The following is an 8,569-nucleotide window of genomic DNA, read 5'->3' as shown; positions in this document are numbered from 1 at the left end:
CAATATCTGCTCTACGTAAAACACTCTAAAGCATTATTCCACTGAAAATTATCTTTCTGACCAAGGGTTACTTTTAATGATGGCTGTGCTATCACGAGCAAAGATTGAGTTTAATTTTATGGATTGCTATTTTTTTTGGAACAGACTTAGCCAACCTGTCTCTTCCTTTATGAGTCACTGGCTACGAGAAAGGATTTTTAAATTATGTCTAAGGGGTCCCCCAGTGGTTTGCGTGAATGGGCTTTTCACTTGCCTGAATGCGTGAAAAATAAGAAAAATTGCGTGAATGCGTGAATTGAAGGTCCGCTGGGGGGTTGTCTAAGGCACAAAGGTTTGTCACTGAAACTCTTTTGTTTGATCTATCCACTTTACGTAATAAATTTACGAATCCACTTAAAAGAAAATTCTTTCTTGAAGTATCCTTATTAAAGGTCTTTTACAAGTCGACTGATGTTGCTCATCACTGCGCTCATCATAACAATGTTTATTATCACAACAATTTGGTCGCCTGTCAATTGTCTACGTTTTGCTTTATTTCTCACCATGTGACTTAGGAATGATACTATTCGCTTCCTCGCTGTGACTGCTTGCTGTTTTTCGGTCAGAATCTCTTTTCCTTTTGTTTTCAAATGATTATAATGTCTGCTTCTCGATCTTGCCTGGAAGCATCAACCAGGCGGTTCTCTTTCCTATTCGAAATTGCCTCTAAATGCCGTCCCTAGGTTGATTGATTTTCTAGTGGTTATTTCAGTGCATGAAAATAATGGTACCTTTTTTATTTTCGGAATCTACTGTATTGTGTTTAAGGGAGTCATCGTGGGGTCCCAGTTTAGTGAAGCAGAAGTATTAGACGTTTACGAAAAGTCCTTTGATTATTGTCCTATGCTATTTACCAATTGAAAAGTATACGATATGCCTCCACACCTTGCTATAATACCCACGTAGCCAATTAGATGTTTCTCTTTGCTTGGATTGAAATTTCTCACATGTTAATATCTAGCCAGTACTAGAGTACCACATAAAGTTGTGTTCAAGACAAGGCTTCATTAAAGTTTGAAAGGTACAGGCTATCAAGTTTGATCATGAGAAAAGAATTTGGATAATAAACACAAGGTTGTTTTGGCAGACTCGAAACACAATATTGATTTTGTGATTGATGGAGCCAATGGAAGGATGATGATGATCAACAAGCCAATAAAAGAATAATAATCTGTAACATTTAATCCCACCGCAAATACAAATAATTTTTAAGAAGAAATGCCATGCGCGCACGACTTGGATTATAGCTAGTGTCATGCCGAATTTCTCATTCTTTCATCGAAGAAGATTCTAGTACAAGCTAGACTCGGATTTTCTACATTGAAAAGTTTATGGAGGTGTGTCTAGATTTCACATTGTGGAATAAAAGATGTGTTGACCCAAAAGTTCAAGTTTGTCTTTGATTCAGAGTCCCTAAACAGAAGCAGCCACCGACATAAAATTTGCAAATATCTGTTCTGATTTGCCAGCTGGAAGGATTTCCCCGAAATTAAGAACAGTTCCTTGTTTTCTAGGGGAGAAATTTTTACTTCAGAACAGTTGTATTTTTCCAGCTACCTTATTGGAACTAATTTTCGCGGGTTTTAATTTTAGCGTTTTTCGCGGTTTTTCGTCAAAATCGCGAAAATTTGATCCCGCGAAAAATTTTGAGAGTCGAAAACCGCGAAAATTAATTCCCGCGAAATACAATTTTTTCCAATTTTATCGAAAAATTTGAAAAATCCCTAGGAAAATAAAAGAAATTTGTCCAAAAAAAGGCAAAACCGCGAAAATTAAAACCCGCGAAAATTCCAGAATGGAAAAAACCGCGAAAATTAAAACCCGCGAAATGCAATTTTTCGGATATTTTTTTTCGACCGCGAAAATTAGTTCCCGCGAAAATTAGTTCCAATAAGGTAGGAGGTAAAAAAACTTTCGGAACAGGTACAAAATTACCAGGCGATTGATTTTATGCGAGTTAACTTAACAAGTTAAGTTCTACACAGATAGAGAATTTTCAGCTGCCACTCCAAGCAACCTCATTCAGAAGGAAAAGAACAGATCTTAAAGACTTTTTGACTTTTTTGAAATTCCCTCAGAACAGATAGGAAATTCTTAGACACATTATTTTTTGGATATCAAACTATTTTTTCATAAGAACAGATCATATTTTTCCAGCTGGTCCCAATCTTCAGTAAAACAGATCATAATTTTCCAGCTGGTCCCAATCTTCAGTAGAACAGACCACTTTTTTCCAGCAGACTTTTTTCTTTAGTTCACTAAGAACAGACCGCCATATCCAGCTGGAACGTGCCTTCAGAACAGATATTTTGAAGTCCCTCTTCGGTGGATGCTTTCGCCTAAAGCATTTCACTTTTATATCCAAAGTGCCCTTATCAGAGTTTGACGATGATCCCAAATTGACCCAAAGGTCATGTCCATGTGGTCCAATCATTTATCGTCTCATTTTTCACATGATTTTTATAAATCAGAAGAAATAAGAACAAACTACTTCAGTTCACCTTACAAAATGTAGAAATTAACTTGCCCCATATCTTATTCAGATGATGATCCCATAATTTGACCAAAAATTATTCCCCATGTGTGGTCTAATCAAAATTTTATCTGTAGTAAGTAAAAAGCTAATCAATGTCCAAGTAAATTCTGATTACTGGCTTGTGTGCACTCTAAAGAGCATGGTTGCGTAAAAAGATCTGTCCAGGTTGGTGGACCCCTTTGATCTTTTTTCATCCAGATTTCGGACAGATGTTAAATTTGCTTTTGAGCGCAGTGATTGGTTAAAGCAAAACTATCGCACCAGAACAAACGTCAATTATAAACATTAGAATATGGTTTTAAATATTTTGGCTTAACTACCCAGGTCAGATCACATTCGTCATATTCCTTAGAGCAAGGCTTGGTGTGCGTATGATGAGATTATAACAAAGGCCTAACATATTGTTTGCGTAGAGGGGGGGGGGTGGACGAACATTTATAAGCCAAAAGGAATTCTTTAAAATATGTGCAGGCTGGGTACCCCCCGACCCCCTGGAAAAATAGAAACACGTTCAGAAAACCCCTGGAAAATCCTTCTTTATACTGTAAAGTGAGGGTGGAACTAAAATCAAACTTTCACCTCTTAAGAAGTTTCGGATTAACCTTTAACCCTCTGGAAATTTTCAAACAAGATCAAGAAAAGATCAAACTAACATTCCCTGGAATTTCTTCTTTTAGAACTATTTTAAGTGGATTGTTTCAGACCGTGTTTATCGATTCTCAAAACATTATGCTTGTTGATCTTAAGCTCCGTGACATCAGCAGACTGCTTATGTAACATAGTTGTTGATTTTGTTTGAGATAATACATAATTATCTAACTATTGCAGATTAGTCTCCTAGCCATCTAGCCAGTCAACCAATATGCAAACAACAGGAAATCTGGCTCATTTTCATTCTTTTGAGGAAGTCTGTCGTCGTTAGCATATTACAAACAAATTAACAAAGGTTCCTGAAGATGATTGAATTGTAGGTTCCTATAGTCCTGGAAAAATCTCTCTTTGATTACTCCTGTTTTAAAAAATTGATATCCTAATTAGTTGGAATGTCCTCATTTGGTATGTTGTTTCTTTTCCTGTACATCGTTTCCACGTTTTATGTCCACGATCTATTTCTTTCCGAACGTTCCGAAGGCAATCATTGCATTCTTTCCTCCTGTATTTCCCTGTTTTGGTTAATAAAGCTACTTAAGGTTTTTTTTCAGCGGTTTTCTTAGGTGTTCTGTACTGTTCCTGAAATTTGTTTTGCCATTGTTTCGAGGAAATCGTTCTGAATTATTGACAACTGGTTTAGATTTCTTCCTTTTCCAACCAAGATTTTGCAGACCAAAGAAAAGGAACCAGTTTATGAACTTCCTGACATTATATCACGATTCGAGATTTTGCTTCATGAAAGCTAATCGCGGTTTTCACTCTTCCTTGTTCAACGAAATGCCGTTTTATGTCATCTTATTGACAAAGGTTTAGGGGAATTTTCATATGACCTTTGATGACGGTGATGTGAGCTTTTTCGAGACATCCCAACTTGTTATAAGTTTCCATTGATCCTTGGTACAAAGGGAGGTCGTTTTCAAAGTTTGATATATATCTATATTTAGCGCCACAACTCTGCCACCCTTCGAGCTAATAGCGAGTTCATTTATCTTTGTTTTCCAGCGACAGGGCGGTTAAAGTTAGATTTGGCTGATCCTGATCAACTGAGGACGATGGTAAATCAGCACTTTTACCGTCGTCGATTTTGTAGTTTAAAACTCTGGGTTATTCCATATCGCTTAGGTCACTGCGCCGTCCTCAAAAGTGCTCCACATGCCGCTAATACATGTAAATCGGCGGCATCTTCCAAGTCAGATATCATTTACCCCCAATAAAGATATCAATCAGTACCAATAACGACCAAAGGAAATGCGTATATAAATAACCTTACAGACGAAAAATAAAAAGCCATTTCCGATGCCCTACAGTGACACTTTACACAATTTATCATATAGAAAACGGAAGTTCGTCAGTGTCCAATAAACTTGGCATTTTATTACCTTTCTTTCTTATAAGTTAATCGACTGTAAAATTACCGATAAAGGTTTCAATAACCTATATAAAGAAATTTTTAATTTAGAAAGTCTTCAGGAATCCCGCCTGCAATTAAGTATTTCCGCTCTATTTTTCTAGTCCTGATTCCCTGACTATATAGATATATTCATCCAATTCAAAATGCAGATCAGATAATAAAAAGCCTCACAGAGCTGACGATTAAGTCCTTCTGCAAATAGGAATTGTAACACACACGGTTTTTTAATATTTAAGAAAAAACTATATAAGAACATAATGCCTCGATGGTCAAAATATTAAGGACAAGTTAAGAACATTTTAGAGCTTTGCAGACTCCAAAACACCCGATTTTTAAGGAAAATGACCTAAAATATTCACAAAATAGTGAAAATAAGAACATCTTAAGGACATTTTAAGGCTTCGAACTCAAAAAGTTAAGAACATTCAAAGGCTTCAACTACTTCGGATGTTCTTATAAAAAAACGTGTTAAGCAGAAAGTTTAACAATATTTTCCTTATTCGTTAACAGTAATTAAAAAGGCTTAAAAACAATACAAATATACATGATATCTTTAGATTTCCTACGATAAGGTTTTAACTCAATAATAATGGTTTCCTATTGAGTGATTAGTGATGAATCAACTGACCCTAAAGATCTCAACAAGGGTAAAATTTGATCCTTTGAATAAGTTATACTTGCATGATTTCTGTATAAGAACAATTGTAGTGAAATAAATATAATCACAAAGTGCTCCAGAAAGTTCGAAAACATTCGAACGAAAATTGAAATAACATCATCTTCATTGCCTGAAGATTGCACCAGCATGAAATACCTTGTAGCAATTGTAATTTAGTTCTTGATTTCTTGATAAGATAAGAAATAATTATATAAAAACATAAGAGCTGAATTTTGGCAAAAAAATAAAACAAATAACCTACAACTAATACCTCCACCTGCCTCCACCTTAGATTACAGAATTGGTTAGTGAATGCTAATTTCACCCCTATTTGTTGAATGAAATCGATAAAGCAGGTATATCAAGAACCCTAAAACAACGAAATTAAATAAGAACTGATGAGCCTTAATCAAAATCTATGGGTTCTTATAAAGAAGACGTGTATTTAAATCTAATAACATGAATTTGTTATACATTATTACTTAAATTATTTCCAATTTGATAATATACCAATCCAATTATTCTGCATATCTTCATGCTGAGTCGTTTTCTTCAAATATATGCACACCTGCAATAAAATCATGTTAATTAGGTGCAACTCATTACAATATTTCCTGCCCTGGGTATTCCCTGAGGGAGATTCAAATCTTGGTTGATCATGGACATTCTTAACGGTTTTGTTTTTAAATAAGAGTGATATCGTTTGCTTACTCATCAATTTTAATACTCAAGCTTTTTCACATTGAATTGACACGGATGTGGAGCAAGATTGGTCAGAAAGAGGAAAACATTTTTTACCTTTATCAGCATAATATAACAATATGGAGATACTGTCCCGATACGAAATATGTGTCTGATATAAAACGGGAACAGTTATGTAAAAACAAAACCTTTAAGCAGAGAATCCTGAAGAATCTGCTTGTATCAATTGGTACCAGACACAACGTTTTTTCAACGTCCATATACCGCTCATTACGAGACCAGCTCACTGAGACTCATCAGATGAGCCCTTTCATTAGATGCAAGTAATAGCATATTTCATGATGAAGAGTTGTCTTAATGGTTTTCTTTTCGGAAAATCGTATATTTAGCGAGATCAGATAAAAAGTAAAGAAAAGGAAAGAAAAAAAGGCCGTACTGGTCAGTCATCAGTCAGTCAATCATAATTTTCTTCCTTGTAGATACAGTAAGGTTTTGTATGATTAAAGGTCGGAAGTCCCTAATAACACTCTACGAAAAAAATTGACATTTCGCACTGATCTTAAAGATTCCACTATTTCCGACTACCCCTTTGAGTTATCGAACACGTTTCCATGTTTTACATGATCTTTATTTTTATAAAGTGTATTTTTTAAACTTAAATCTCATCTTATATGCATGGAAAAACCTTGGGGCTAGTGTCTCATGTTTCACGCTACAATATAGTCTATATCTATATGTTTGATATTTTAAGGGAAGTCTCAACTTTTCAAGTATGTTAACATTTGTCAGTCGTGTGTAAAAGCTTTATTATAGTTTATCGAACCTCTCACGAAAGGATTGTCCATATGTTACCATACGTAAAGTCTGTGTCTCGATATCGATGACAATGTGTTTTGATAAAGGTGCTTTGAACTTTCAATAGTTCTGTGACTGCCAAAAGCTTGTATATTCCAAACTCTCAAACTGAATTGATAAGATTGTTGAATTTGTCTTCCGTCTGATGTGCAGGCACAGCGGAACAACCGCAAAAGTGGGTAGGCTAAAGTTCCCCCAGTCTCCTCACTTCCACTGGGCCTCACTTCCACTGGCCCTCACTTCCACTGGCCCTCACTTCCACTGGCCCTCACTTCCACTGGGACTTTTAATATAAAAACACATCATCCAAAAGTATGCCCAATTCTCTTACGGTCCGGTCCTCTGTTTTCGTTGAACTATGTGTAGTATCGCTAAAATTGTCATTGCTAGCTTTCATGATTGCAAAATCTCAGCCTCATTACACGCTCTAAAAGTTAACTCAATTCTATTATAGTCAATCCTCTTTTTTCGTTGCCGAGTTTGTAATATCGCTAGTATCACTAGCGTTCTCAGCTTTCATTTCAGCATTTGAATCTCCAATCTTTGCAATATCTCAGCCTCATCATCCTCCAAAACATGCTCAATTCTATTAAGTCAGTCGTCTTTTTTCCTCGTCAACTTTTCAGTATCGCTAGATTAGCTAGTTTTAGCTTTCATTTCAGCTTAGAATCTCTCCAATCCTTGCCATATCTTAATTTCATTATATCCTCCAATAGCATACTCAACATATTCAATCTTTCGTGTTTTTCTTTCACTTTCTGACTCAAATCACCAGCATAGGTCTTCAATTGGTCAATCTTATCATCTACTTTATTCTTGTCCACAGCATTGATAGAGAAATGTACCATATTTGTCAGATCTTTGATTTCCAATACAATATCCTCGACATCTTGGACAATGGTCACCAAACTGATAAGAATCTTGAATGACAATGTCATTAGTTGTTTGGTGTCCTCCAGAATCTGTTTGGTGTCTTTACCAACGCTTATCAGTAGCCCCATTACAGTATTCAGCTAATGATGCTTCTCAGCTCGGTTTTGGTAATTGCTTCTCAATTATTATTCGCCAGAGCTGTTTATCCCAAAGTGTTATGAAGCTACAATTTGTATCTTTGTTATTATACTTAACTTGGAAAGTTTAATATTGTATATTTAATTTAACTTTTACCGCTATTCGCCATAGTTACTGAATTCACCAAAATGTGATTTGAAATATTCTTTATACTTTCTACCAATTTAGCAATACTCATATTGAGCATAATATTATTTTTCAAAGTTGTTTTCAAATTTGAAGAAGTTTGAAGAAGAATCAATTAAGTCAATCTCAGGGTATCTCAGTGAGGCTTTCAAATTTTATCAATATCTTTATACATTCTGTCTGAAAATTTAGAATGCCAGATTTGGATTAACCAGAAATGTGGAATTCTTTCTGGATCTTGTTTAATTACACGCATTTTTTTATAAGAAAATGTTCTATAAGAATATCAGGGTGAAAATTGGCCAAGTCGTAAGAATACCCTAAGAATAACCTCTAGGGTGGATTTCACATAATTTGATAAGAATTAATCATTTTGTAATTTGGTTAATAGAAAAAAATTGAATTTAAACTTTGAGACAGAAATGTAATTTTAGCTCCAAATGTTCATTCAAAAGTCCAAAACTCTCAAATTGATCATTTCTCATGTTTATAAAAAAAGTAAAGTCTGAAAAAGTAATAC

This window comes from Clytia hemisphaerica, unplaced genomic scaffold, assembly GCF_902728285.1.
Source record: "Clytia hemisphaerica strain Z4C2 unplaced genomic scaffold, Clytia hemisphaerica genome assembly, whole genome shotgun sequence".
NCBI lineage: Eukaryota > Metazoa > Cnidaria > Hydrozoa > Leptothecata > Clytiidae > Clytia > Clytia hemisphaerica.
The sequence above is the reverse complement of the archived record's forward strand: the minus strand, read 5'-3'. Positions refer to the sequence as shown.